This window comes from Lontra canadensis, unplaced genomic scaffold (genome assembly GCF_010015895.1).
Source record: "Lontra canadensis isolate GAN:19392208 unplaced genomic scaffold, GSC_riverotter_1.0 scaffold1, whole genome shotgun sequence".
In the NCBI taxonomy this organism is placed as follows: domain Eukaryota; kingdom Metazoa; phylum Chordata; class Mammalia; order Carnivora; family Mustelidae; genus Lontra; species Lontra canadensis.
This window is the reverse complement of record NW_022630995.1, coordinates 122,227,299-122,242,517: the sequence shown is the minus strand read 5'-3', so window position 1 is coordinate 122,242,517 and position 15,219 is coordinate 122,227,299. Positions and strand designations below refer to the sequence as shown.

The window sequence follows — 15,219 nt, the reverse complement described above, 5'->3', positions numbered from 1 at the left end:
TTTTATCAACATGCTAGACACATATTTAAAAAAAAAAATTAATGAACCAAACAAAAGGTCCGAGGCAAATACACAGACAAAACATACAAAAAAGTGCAAAACACAGAAAGAACATAATAGATAAATGGGATACAGTAAAGAGGTCTAACATAGGTGTAACTGGAGTACCATTTAAAAAGGAGGGAAAAAAATAAGACCAAACCAGTATTTGAAAACAAAGTAACTTAGAACTTTCTGCAACAAGTGAATAACATTGATCCACAGATTTTAGACGTTGTGAAAAGTCTCAATGAAGATAAAAGCCAAGAAAACAGTACGTAAGCACATCACAGTGACACTTTCAGAAATCACAGATATTGAGAAAATATTAAAACTCCCCGCAGGGGTGAGGAGAGTTTATGTTCAAAGGAACAATAAGTAAATTACAGCTGACTTCTCAACAGAAACAGTGGAAACCAGAAAACAGTGAGTGGAATTATAACTTCAAAGGGCTAGAGGAAAATAACTGCTGATCTTATATATAAGATCAGCAGTTATTTTATTTATATATATATATGTATATATATACATATATATATCCTTTCAAAAGGTGGGTGAATCAAAAACATATTCAGGTAAACAAAACTGAAGTAAAGGAAATACAATTGAATGTTCTTTGGGCAGAATATAAAGGAACAACTATAGAGGAAACTTGGAGATATAAAATAGGAAATGAAGAATAAAGAAAATGCTAAAAATGTAAATATAAATGAATATAAATGTATATTTCGAAAGAACTATTATAATTAGGTATGTCGGGGATAAAATATACAAGTTTAAAACATTTGGAAATACCAGGGTGCCTCTGACTCTTGATCTCTGCTCAGGTCTCAATCTCAGGGTCATGAGTTCGAGCCTCGAATTGGGCTCTATGCTGGCTGTGGAGACTACTTATTAAAAAAAAAAAAAGATAAAACATATGGTAATACCATGACACTGTAGAAATTGGAAGAAGAAATAAGTTGAAGTGTATAAAGGTTCTTGCACTGTCTGGAAATGTGATAAAAGCATTAATATTAGACTTTAATAGGTTAGGAATCCAAGTTGGAATCAACAGGGTAATCACTACAAGAACAGTAAAGACTCTACAGCTAATACAGCTGAAAGAAGAGAAAAGGGCAAAGAAATCATCTATCTAAAGAAGGTAAGAAAAAGAGAATAGGGCAATAGAACAAAGAATAGAAAGCAAATGGCAAGATGAAAGATTCTAAGCAAATCAATAAGAACATTAAATGCAGTTAACCAAACACTCAAAGAACAGACTTTCAACAAAAACATCAACAAAAATAACAACAGAACCTAACTATATACTGCTCTCATCTTATGGCTAAGATACAGGAAAAGTAGAAGTTACACAATGGAAAAATATATAATATGCAAACTAACCAAAAGACAGCTTATAAGTAAGTTTAAGTTAACATCAGAAAAGTACAGTACAGCTTAAGGCAGGAAAGCATGATAGAGCTAGAATGACAGTATAATGATAAAAGGTACACTTACCAGAGAAATATAACAAATTCTGGATTTCTATACATCTAATATATAACCTCAAAATATAAAATGCAAAAACTGAAAGAACCAAAGGAGGAATGAAAATAGACCTATAATCACAGTGGGTGGTTTTTATAATCCTCTCTCAATAAAAGAATGAGCAGACAAAAAAAAAAATCATGAAACATAAATTTAAATATGATTAACAAACTTGCCCTAACTGAATTGTATGCCTCAAAAAGATATGCTGAAGTCCAACTACTCACACCTCTGAATGTGACCTTATTCAGAAATAGAGCCATTGCAAATGTAATTAGTTAAGCTGAGGTCACAGCAGAGTATGATAGAGCCTTAATCTAATATGACTGGTATCCTTCCAGGAGTAGAGAAAACAGAAGATTGCCTTGTGAAGACACAGACACACAGGGAGAAGACAATATTACAATAGAGGCAGTGACTAGCATTATCCATCTATAACCCAACAACTCGAGGACTGCCGACAACAGAAGTTAAAATTGGCAAGGTAATTCTCTTCTGTTGGCCTGAACGGGAACATGGTCCTGCCAACACCTCGATTTCTGGCTTTTAGACTTCAGAACGTGGGCGAATAAATTTCTGTTGCTTAAGTCACCCAGACTGTGGTACTTTGCCACAGTGACCCTCATAAATACAAGGCAATTAACAACTGCAAACACATTCTTTTTAAGCAGGCATGAAATATTTACATTAATTGGTTATAAAAAAAACAAAAGGACTAAAATCATACTTTCTGATCATAGCAAAAAATATATATAGGTAACTATAAAAATGTGTGTGTTTGCTCAAGAAATCAAAACATTTTGAAATGAACAGATAAATGGATAAAGATGTGGCCCATATACAAAATGGAATGTTACTCAGCCATCAGAAAGGATGAATACCCAACTTTTGCATCAACTTGGATGGGACTGGAGGAGATAATGCTAAGTGAAATAAGTCAGAGAAAGTCAATTACCATATGGTTTCACTTACTTATGGAACATATGGAATAACATGGAGAACATTAGGAGAAGGGAAAAGTGAAGGGGGAGAAATCAGAGTGGGAGATGAACCATAAGAGACTATGGACTCCAGGAAACAAATAGAAAGTTTTAGAAGGGAGGTCGGTGGGGGATGGGTGAGCCTGCTGGTGGGCATTAAGGAGGGCACAGATTGCATGGAGCGCTGGGTGTTATACACAAACAATGAATCATGGAACACTGCATCAAAAACTAATGAGGTACTGTATGGTGACTAACGTAACACAATAAAAATAAATAAATACATAATAAAAATAAAAATACAATACAGCAAAACGTGTCACAGCTATCACTATACCTTAGGAGGGGAAATTTGTAGCCTGAATATGTATATATTACAGTAAAAAAAAAGGCTGAAAACTCTAAACTAGGATGGCTTCCTAGATGATATTTCACATATTCAAAAAATATATCATACCAATTATATACCAACTCTTCCGCAGAACAAAGAGAAAAAACTTCCTGCTTTTAGGAAGAAAGGCATGGGCCAATCTCACTAATGAACACAGGTATAAAAATCCAAAAGAAAATATCAAAAGTCTCTTCAATAAACAGTGCTGGGAAAATTGGACAGCTATGTATAGAAAAATGAAACTCAATCATTCTCTTACATCATATACAAAGATAAACTCAAAATGGATAAAAGACGTCAATGTGAGGCAGGAATCCATCAGAATCCTAGAGGAGAACATAGGCAGTAACTAGAAAGCAACTTCAAGACATGTATCCAAAGGCAAAGAAAACAAAAGCGAAAATGAACTTTTAGGACTTAGTCAAGATAAAAAACTTCTGCACAGCAAAGGAAACAGTCAACAAAACAAAGAGGCAACCCACAGAATGGGAGAAGATATTCACAAATGACACTACAGATAAAGGACTGACATCCAAGACCTATAAAGAACCCCTCAAACTCAACATCCAAAAAACAGAAAAGCATATCCAAAAATGGGCAGAAGACATGAAAAAACACTTCTCCAAAGAAGACATACAAATGGCTAACAGACACAAGAACAAGTGTCCATCATCATTAGCCATCAGGGAAATTATAATCAAACCTACACTGAGATACCAACCTAACACCAGTTAGAATGGCCAAAATTAACAAGACAGTAAACAACAAGTGTTGGAGAGGATGTGGAGAAAGGGGAACCCTCTTACACTGTTGGTGGAATGCAGGTTGATGCAGCCACTTTGGAAAATAGTGTGGAGATTCCTTAGAAATTAAAAAATAGAGCTACCCTATGATCCTGCAATTGCACTACTGGGTATTTAGCCCAAAGATATAAATGTAGTGAAAAGATGGGCTATATGTACCCCAATGTTCATAGCAGCAATGGCTACAATTGCCAAACTGTGGAAAAAGCCAAGATGCCCTTCAACAGATGAATGGATAAAGAAGATATGTTTCATATATACAATGAAATATTATGCCTTCATCAGAAAGGAGAATACCCAACTTTTGTATCAGCATGGATGGGTCTGGAAGAGATTATGCTGAATGAAATAAGTCAAAGCAGAAAGAGTCAATTGGTTTCACTTACTTGTGGAGCATAAGGAGTAACATAAAGGGCACTAGAAGACAGAGAATAGAAATAAGTTGGGGTTAATCCGGAGGGGGAGATGAACCATGAGATTCTGTGGACTCTGAGAAACAAACTGAGGGTTTTGGAGGGGAGGGAGGTGGGAGGATAGGTAAGCCTGATGGTAGGTATTAAGGAGGGCACATATTGCAAGGAGCAATGGGTGTGGTCCATAAACAATGAATCTTGGAACACTGGAAAAATTAAATTTAAAAAAATAGTGAAAACCAAATTTAGCAATACACAAAAAGGATAATGCATGATGACCAAATTGTATCTATTACAGAAATACAGGACTGATGTCACACTGAAACACCAATGCAAATCACCACATTAAAAGAATAAAAAATAAAAATGATATAATTATCTAACTATATACAAAAAAGCATTTGATAAAATTCATCACTCAAGTCATTCTTGATAAAAACTCTTAGCAAACTAGGAATAGAAGAAAATGCCCTTAATGTGACAAAGTGCTTCTATAATAAAAGCTATGACAAACATCATACCTTAATGGAGAAATAGTGAAAGTTTAAAAGGATGCCTTCTATCATTATTTGTATTCAATGCCGGATGAGCAGTTCTAGCCAGTGAAACAAGGCAAGAGAAAAAAGAAAAGTATAAGGATAGAAAAGAAGGAAAAAGCTCATTATTTGCAGCTGACATGACTTTGTAGGTAGAAAATTTAAAGTAATGGAGGATCAAACCATTAGAATTAGGTAGATCATTTTATTCAAAACATAAAAAATAAATTGTAATTATATAATCAATCAAAAATCAAAATTAAAAGGCACCTTTTACATTAGCACTGTGCAACATTAAATACCTACAAATAAATCTAGTAAAAGATGTAGGAGAAATTTATATAGCAGACTACTGAATGTTTGGAAAAATTAAAGAAAGCCTAAATAAATGGAGAGATCTATAATATTCATGGATCAGAAGTTCCAATAGTATAAAATGTCATTCCTTTGCAAATTGATCTGCATATACAATTCAATTTTAATCAAAGTCCCAGTAGGACTTCTTTTTGGTATAAATTAACAATCTAACTGTAAAATTCATATGGAAACATAAGGGCCGAGAAGAGCCAAGATATTCAAGAAAAAAATATGTAAAGATGTTCTCTATCAAATTAAGACTTTTCAAAGTTATTTAATTAAGACAATGTGGTAAATTAAATTATATCAATGGAATAATGAACTCAGAATAAGGCAGGTATGTGCACATAGGTGTGCATGTGTGTACATACACATACATACTTGATCTATGCTGAAGGTGGCACTTCAGAGTCATGAGAAAAGGGTAGTTTTTTCAATAAATAGTGCTATGTAAATGATTATACCTAGTGAGGGTAAAATAAAATGAACATGTACTTCAAACCCTCCCTAAATTTAAAAGAAAAAAAAATTCTCAATTTCTAGGAGAATTATTTCATGACTTTGAGGTAAGCAAAGATTTCTTAAGCACGACACAACCAGGACTAACTTTAAAAAACTGATAAATTAAACCATACCAAAATTAAGAACTTCTCTGTTTTTCAAAGTGTACCTTGAATAGAGTAGAAAGGTAAGCCACACAGAAAAAGGTATTTGTAGAAAATATATAGAACAAGAGGCTTGTATCTTAATTAAAAAAAACAAAACAAAACAAGCAAACCACTACAATAAAGAGACAAGAAACTTAGAACAAGACATTTCATCAAGAGGATATCTTAATGCCCCATAATCCTTTTAAAAGATGTTTGATTTCATTAGTAAACAGTGATATAAAAGTTAAAATCTCAAGGAGACAGCAATATATACTAAGCAGAATTTTCCAAATTTTCAAAGATTAATAATACCCAAGTGTTGGCAGGAATTTGGAATAACCGAAACCCACATGCTGCTTATGAAGTGTAAATTTATATAATCATTTTGAAAAACTGGCATTATTTACTCAAGTTTTAAAAATATGACCCACTTTTACTCCCATGTATTCAACGGGAACGCATGCAAGAATCTTCACAGCATCATTATTTGAACAGCACAAACTGAAAGCACCTCAAATTTCTATCAACAATAGAAACAGCAAATAAATTCTAACATTCTGGGGCACCTGGGTGGCTCAGTGGGTTAAGCCTCTGCCTTCAGCTCAGGTCATGATCTCTGGATCCTGGGATCGAGCCCCACATCAGGCTCTTTGCTCAGCAGAGAGCCTGCTTCCCTCTCTCTCTCTGCCTGCCTCTCTGCCTACTTGTGATCTCTCTCTGTCAAATAAATAAATAAAATCTTTAAAAAAAAAAATTCTAACATTCTGATGGAATATTACTATCAATGAGAGTGAATGAACTGTACTGCCACATGCAACAACATGGACCAATCTCTATTCATAAACATAATGTTAAAAGAAGCCAGACAAAAGTATATAAAATGCTGTATAAAAACCAAAAGGACAGAAGTCAGAAGGATGGTTTGAGAAGAGAGAAGATAATATGTGCGTCGGGGTACAAACAAAGGAACTTTCTGAGGTGTTGATATTTTATGTTTTCACTGGTAGTTAAACAGATACGGTCCTCTGTAGTAATTCACAAAGCTTATAGTTACGATTTGTGGACTTTTCTGTCTGTATGTAATGTAATAACTTACTAAGTTAAAAAAAAGGGAATTACAACAGCTACCATAGTGATATCCATAAATGAGAAACTCAACATTATGATTAAAAAATAAAACTACTCATAATACAGTTAGCAAAATAAAGTAAAAATGATTCAGAGCAATTTAGAAACTATAATGGTGATTTTCAGTAAAGAATCTAATTGAAATTACTATTAAATACGAAACCAGTTGTCCCTCCATAAGGCCTTCACATACCGTCTGGAGTTTTAAAATTAATTATTTGTTAATCTTTAGTAAAGTTTAAGAGGAAAAATGCTGGGATTTAAATTATCAGTCTAAAACAATTACATTTCTGTTAATGTACAGAAGAGATGATGATAATCCTCAAAGGAAAAGTAAAAACCATTAGCAGAATCTCAAGTAAATGTCAAACACAAGGTTACTACTGGTGCTTTGTCATTTGTTAGTTTTGTCATTTGTTATTCCTTTTAAAAAGTATTGACTGTTAATAAATGTATTCAATGAAACTATTTCAAAAGAATTTTTTTTTTTAGTTTCAGGTATACAACATAATGATTATTCAGTAAGGGATTATTCAGTAATCCAGACACAAGGGAAAAGCTAGGGGAAAGAAAAGGCATGTCAAAAAGTCAAGAATAAGAATAGGATACATAGGGACACCTGGGTGGCTCAGTTGGTTAAGCAGCTGCCTTCGGCTCAGGTCATGATCCCAGCGTCCTGGGATCGAGTCCCATATCGGACTCCTTGCTCAGCGGGGAGCCTGCTTCTCCCTCTGCCTCTGCCTGCCTCTCTGCCTACTTATGATCTCTGTCTGTCAAATAAATAAATAAAATCTTAAAAAAAAAAAAAGAATAGGATACATCAAATTTCAAAGATCAGAAACAGGATCTCGTTTTCTATAAAACTGAAATCATTAGATACATTATTTTTAGTCTTCTGTTATGTAAAAGTAAAAGCCAAAAAAAGATAAACTAGGTAAAATTACTACTAATTAAGGTATTTATTTTCATTATATCCACTAAGACCTATCATTGTAGATATGAACTGTTCTATAAACATGTGATGAAATGTTTTAAAAATCACTTAAAACTAATTATACAAGCATACTGTGTATTTTTGAAGATTTCACTGGTTTTCAGTTTGAAGAAGAATTCCATACAAATTTTTAAATAATTAGTATAAAAAATGAAGAACTGCGTTTCAGACTTTCAGGTATGGCATACTGCTCTTTCTTCTTTTCAAAACAGAAAATAACTAAATGCACAGGATTCCAGTATATTCTAAATGAAACTTCTGTATTAGCAACCTGAATTTTCAGGGTTTTTCCTGCCTTTAGAAAACTAAACTGAAAGAACTCCATCTTCTTATTCTACACCTGTTTAGAAGAATGAAGAAATGCAAGCCAGTGTAATAAGTTTAGAAAGAACATACAACAAATAAGCTATTGCCAATTATTTTCCATTTGCGATGTCTTAACAAATGTTATAGATGGCACTATATGTAACTATGGCTTATGTTATGAACTTAAGAAGCTATAATGGTCAATAAATATTAAAAAATTAAATAATATTAAATTATTTTTAAATAAAATTACAAAATATTTGGTCAATAAATGGTCAACAAAATTATAAAATTGTACATATGATCCAATATATTCTATACTACTACAACCAAAATCTCCTATTCTTCCACTAACCAAATTTCATTTATATATATACACACATATATAACATATAATCTTTAATATAAAATAATCCATGACCCAAGTCTATATTTTAAGGATTTCACTATTTTTAAATACTCATTTCATCAGCATTTTAAAAACTATACACTAATCATTTCTACTTAATTGAAATAAAATTATATAACATCCTGTTAACCACCATTCATAATGTAATTGTTCTGTATCTGTGCCAACTCCATATCTCAGATATTTCTTTTCCAATCCTTTTCCAGTTCCTGCTCAAAGTACAGTCTTTATCTTTCATAAGAATCTTTATCTTTAATCTTAGAGCATGAAGATAATTTTCAATTATTTGAAAAGCACTACATGCTAAGTATTAAAGGAGGAGACAGTACTAGATTATACAAATGCAGTAAATAATAACAATTTTTTTAAAAAGTATGAAGTCCCTAGGCTTTACAATCCTGAGGGGTCAAAAATTTTACAATAATAAAAAGTAATATAAAAATTACTAAACTGTTGAGTAATATAAAGAACAAGTCATCCTCAGCAGTTATTATGTCTAAAAATAGCTTGATATAAGAAGTTAAGTAAATGACAGCAAGTAGAAGAATATTCCAAGCAGAGGGAACACCACTTGGAAAAGCCTGGAAGTGCCCATGAGCATGACGAATTCAGATGATCAAAGCTAAGAGGTTTTTGTCTATGGTTAGGTAAGATAGGGAAAACCAGGAGAGCATTCTGAACAGAGAATGTGGAGTTCAGAGGACCTTATCATACCACAAGAGCAAGCCACTGTTGGTTCCTGAACAAGAAAACAACAATGAAAAAACAGATATAATCAGAGTGAAAAATCATATGGCTGAATTATGTGTTTGAGATGTTTTGAGTATAATCAGAGAGCAAAATGAAAGTACCAAACAAGGGACCATGAAATAAACAAACTCTGCCTGTTTGAGATTCTGTCTAGCATCTGACAGAGGAAAAGAAAACATCATCTGCCACCTTGACACATATAGTACTGGTTGTCAGTGTCCATCTTAAATTTTAAAATCCCAAATTTACCTTGTAAACAAAATATGTTCACAAGATCTCTGTAATTTAGAATCAAATGATTCATTTAGGTCTGAGATAGATGTCCTAAGTCCACACTACACTGAAGTGGTCTGATACATGGGCTTGTAGGACTGGTAAAGATAAACTATCTCTGAAAAGAATGTAAGAGCATGGAACAAAGACCCATCTCCTTCCATTTTAATTTTTTGAAGAATAACTGGCCAATAATATCCCGCAAGTTCACAGTCTGTTATTAAATGTTTAACAGTAGACTCAAGTCAGTTATCATTTCAATCACGTGACATTACAAAGAACAGCAGCTAAGAGCATACAGCCTCTTAGCTAACTAGGGGATCCTGGGCAAACTATTTAATTTCCTAGAGCCTCAGTTTCTTCATTTGTTACCAAAAAAGCCCGTATAGGCATTAAAGTAATATTTACCTCAAGGAAGTTTCAGAATAATGTATTATATATAAAGACATTTAGCATAGTACCTATATAAATGTCGAAAGTATCTTAACTATTACTAATATTTATAATTATAAATGATTGGAAACTGTTGTCTTAGATTTGTTTTCTGAATGTTATTTTTCAATATTTGTATGATGCACTTAAATACACAAATGGCATTCTTGTGTGCTTTTTAACATTTTAACTCATTTATTACAAACAATTACCCTACGGGATAAATACCGTTAATATTCCCATTTTTATAGATGAGGAAACTAAAGAACAAAGAGGTAAAAATAACTTTTCCAAATAAGTGATGAAGCTGGGATTTGAATTCAGGAAATCTGGCTCCAAATGCCATGTTCTTTTAGTCTATGAAGCCTGAATGTTATACTAAATATTAAGTACTGAATTTCATTTTGCTGAAATTCTTTCCAAGTGCAATGTACTACCCTAACCCTCTCACCTCAGGTTAGGTCAGGTCATCCAGTTATGTATCTTCATATACCCTGCACCTCTTCAGTGTTTATCAGAACTGTAACTGAGCACCTTCTTCATAGAAGGTAAACCCTATGAAGGCAACAACTGGGTCTGATTCACTACAGATTCTCAGAACTTTATAGACAAAGTACAGTGTTCAGTAAGTTTTTATTGAATCCATGCACGTATTAACAAGGATTAACAGTCAGCCAGCTGTCCGTTAATAAACCAAAAAGGAGAACAGAAAGCCTAAAAGAGTGAATAATAATAAACAAAAAGGTTGTTCATATGAGAATAAGAATGCCAAAGCGAAACCTGCTTACATTGAAGTTTTGAAAAGCACATTCTTCAGAGGGCTTCAAAACAGCAAGGCTCTAAGTGATGTTAAGGAAAATAATTCAGAGTTCTAATAGTCTAGTAAAGAATCTTTCCTTTCCCCATACGTTTGTTTAATAAACAGGTTTAAAACAAAGATTTTTTTTCTTTTTTAACTGGGTAAAACAGAGCTTTTAGTACTTTAAACACTTACATGGTTCTAGGTTATATTAAATCATAACCTGCCCCCCTCAAACTTTCCTTTATTAGACTTAATTCTAACCCCTGAACTTCATATTACAGTCTTTTACCATGTGCCAGCTCTTCCAACACTTGACGACAGCAATCATATTTCCCCTGTAAATACAGAATATATAAACTAAAAAGCCCCAATTCTTCAGTTGTTCACTGTCCTACTTTGCATTAGATTTTCCAAGTCCTCCCTGGTTGTCAAGGATTAATTAAACCAGAGGGTCCAAAAGAAAACAAAACATTTCACATACAGTCTGAGAAGAATAAAAATATTTGGTCTGGAAACAATACAACTTTCCTATATCCCTGAATTACATGAATTTGAGAATCTCTAGAATACAATGACTCATTCTAATTTTGATAAAATAATTCAAGCTCTTAACTCTTGGCTGGTTGGGAAACTTTCATTCTTTGTCAGCTTATTTACTTAACTGTAAAAGTATGTTATATAAAATGAATATATAAAATATAAATGTACAGTTATATTATTTACAGAATAAAAACATGTACTCACCCCCGCCCAGGCTTAGAAACAGAAAATTATCAATAACTTAGAAGTCTCTCTCATATCCTTTCCAGTTCCTCCTTCTGACCCTTAAAGTAATCATGATCCTAATTTTTAAGTGTTATTCGTTCCTTTGCATTTCTCAACGATTTTGCCACATATTCATATAACCCTAAACAATAAATTGTTTAGTTTTGCTTGGCTTTATTTTCCTACTCATAATTTCCCATTGCTTCAATTCTTTCAATTTAAAATTTGAATCCTGGGGTGCCTGGGTGGTTCAGTCAGTTTAGTGTCTGACTCTTGATTTCGCCTCAGGTCAAGATCTCAGATTCTCAGATTCTCAGATTCTTAGGATCTCAGGATCTCAGGATCTCAGGGTCATGGAATCAAGCCCCAGCTCAGCAGAGAGTCCACTCAGATGCTCTCCTCTCCATCTGCCCTCCCCCCAGCTCGTGTGTGGTCTCTCTTTAACAAGAAAGTCTTTAATCCACTTCACAGCTTTCATAGATAATTAATTAAGGATTAAAGTGAACAACCCCATCCATTACCAGAAAAAAAAGATAAAAAAATAGAGGGAAGATGAATATTCTACTTAAGTCCATGCACTCCACCAATATGAGATAATGCCATCCTCACCACTAGAAAATTGAGCGGAGGAGAAGTTTCCAAATTTTCCTAAGTTGGGTTTTATAACAGGGCTTTAGAATGTGTGTAAATTTCCTGAATTGATGAACCATACAAGTAAACAAATCCTGGGATAAACAAATATAATTAAATAAATAAGCCAATTATACATGGATTATTTAGTTTTGATTTATTCATATCTCATATCTAAGTATAAATATTTGGGAGTTGACTACAGAATTTTTCTTGTTATAGAAAAATTCTCAATACAGCACATCAAATTGAAGGAAATGAAAATAAAAATTACCTGAAAATTCATTTAGTAAGGCAATGGAATCATTCCCTTAGTTACCAATTCAAATGAAAGAGTGCCTGACATCACCAATCTACTTTCTGAAGCCTTAGAGGACTGATGAAAAAGTTTGTCTATCTCCCTCCCCAAGTCATGTTCACTAATGTAGCAACTCCTTGTTTGCATATGAACTACAATAAACAAGAATAAATAAATAAGTAAAAATAAAGTACAAAAGTTTTTAAAAAGAGAAGTGAAGTTTTTAATAAACACTGGTACCTAAATCAAAGTAGATGACTGCAGGGGTGCCTGGGTGGCTCAGTGGGTTAAAGCCTCTGCCTTCGGCTCAGGTCATGATCCCAGGGTCCTGGGATCGAGCCCCGCATCGGGCTCTCTGCTCAGTGGAGAGCCTGCTTCCCTCTCTCTCTCTCTCTCTCTCTCTGACTGCCTCTCTGCCTACTTGTGATCTCTGTCTGTCAAATAAATAAATAAATAATCTTTAAAAAAAAAAAAAAGGTAGATGACTGCAAAAAGAACAGAAAAATCACACATATCCTAGATGCACTGTAATACAAGAAGTTAAAAAATCTTAAGTCTACTGCTAAGTAAACCATAGGAAAACAAATTTAAGAAATGAAAAAGGAAAAACAATTATGAGTATTTCATCATGTGTGTAAATCCCCCTCAGAAGCTAGGAGAGTGCTTTCATGGGACAAATAATCCTATTTTTGCTTAGAATCCTCTTTTCCCCCCTAGTTCTTAAGAGAAAAGGAATAGCTTTCCAATGCTCTAGTGTCATCACTATTTCCATACTTGATAAAACTAAATTTCATACTGAGGAATCCCTAAGGGATTCTTGATCACTTAAGGAAACTTAATTTGTGAGATCTCAAGGAAACATGGAGACATAATACACACAGGTAAGAATTATTTAAATTAATAAACATGTCCTTGCTTGGATTATCTTTTTACTTTTGGTAAAAATTATTAAATTCAGAGTGCAGAATATAACTTTAAACATTTTTTCCAAAGATTCATAATAGCTCATTTGGAATCTTATACATTCTGTGCCCAAAATAATCTTTAATCTTCATAGATTCATAAATACTGATTTGGTCATTCTTGAACCAAAAATTAACACAGCAGTGGTACGGAAAAAAAAAAAAGCCATACACCTATATGGCACATAAGCTGGAAACTGATTTGTTTATCCCATAACCTGGCCAGTAAACAAGCAGACTGGAACGTGTATTGCTGAAACAAAGGCAACAAGAAAAAATATTAATGGGCTTGCCCTGCAGTCTTACAAAAATCCACATACAAAAAAGAATTATAAAAAAAAAAGTTGAAAAAATAAAGTATTTCTAGTAATAATATCCTTTTTAGAAAACATAATGAAAGAAAATTAAAAGGTACAAGAGAAAAAGTGAAGGTCAACATAGTGTATAAGGAAGCTGGAATTGTATATCCTAGTTTACATTTTTTTATCTATTTAAGTTTACTCAAATGTAAATCCCTTGAGTTAATCTGCTTATAAAAAACAAGCTATGTTGTTTAAACACAAAATAAAGAGACATTTCTGAGTACACTCACCAAATTATCAGGCAATACAATTACAACAGATTGTTTTCTAATGACTGCATTTTTATATACCTTTTAACCTAAAGTTACAGATACAATTATAGCAGAATTATCAGTGTGGTATACAGATGATATTTACTGAATCAAAACAATGCACGAAGGTATATAAACAAATCACTTTCTTAAAATTTGAACTACATTATGTATATAAAAACCTACAAACAGGTCATTTTTGTAGTCCAAATACTATGAGATAAATAATGGCTCACACATAACTAGCATATCTTTAGGCAAATACTACAAATTTAAGGAACAAAGAACTCTGAGCACTTATTAATATTCTCATGATTTAAAACTTCTAGTTAGAATCCCCAGAAGTAAGAGCATCATTTTTGGAGGAGTGCCTACCATGTCTTACATAGAGTATGTATTACTCTAGAACAGAGAATCAATTGCTCTAGAGTAGATGATATATCCGAAATTAACTAATAAAAGTAGATACTTTATTTAATCTGACCAAAAGACCTGGAGGCAACTGGCACTGAATAATTTTAAAGTAGTTAAAAGCACAGATGATTACTTGAATAAAATCATCATAGTAAAACATTTTTCAAAAACATTCTGTCTCCATTCACTAGTCCTATCACTAGATTATATTGCTAAAACATAAGTAACTATTGTCTACCAAACTTTCAATAGGAAACAGAAATAAGGGCATAGCAGGCAGAAGACTAATGCAGCTTTTCACACTGATTTTGCTGAGTCTACCTCCCCCCAAAAATAAGCCAGAAAGAAGAGAAATATCAATATAACACTGAAATTCCTTTCAAAGCCATGCCAAAAAATATATTTAGGGGACATCATGTGGCAAAATTATAAACTGCTGCTGACATCTAAGAATGGAATATACATGCAAAATTTATTGTGGCATTTGATACAAGAGAGGAAAATTTACAAACCATTATTTTTTAAATATTAAATTATAAAATCAGATATTAAATTTAAAAATAAAGCAGTAGCTACTGTTAAAATGTGTATTAGAACAAGTATTTCAGGAAGGTATTACCAAAGATACAAAAGAAAAACTGATCAAACATGATTAAATAAATATATAAAACAAATGAAATCACAGATCACATTAGTCAGTTAATAACATAACTATGGAAATGCTGGTCACATGATATGTTTTAA

General features: G+C 32.9%; 1 protein-coding gene across 9 annotated transcripts in view; it reads right to left on the bottom strand.

Moving 5' to 3' along the window:
- Positions 1 to 15,219, bottom strand: part of RBM46 (RNA binding motif protein 46) — a 72,566-nt gene that overhangs the window by 10,595 nt on the left and 46,752 nt on the right. The window lies entirely within an intron of this gene.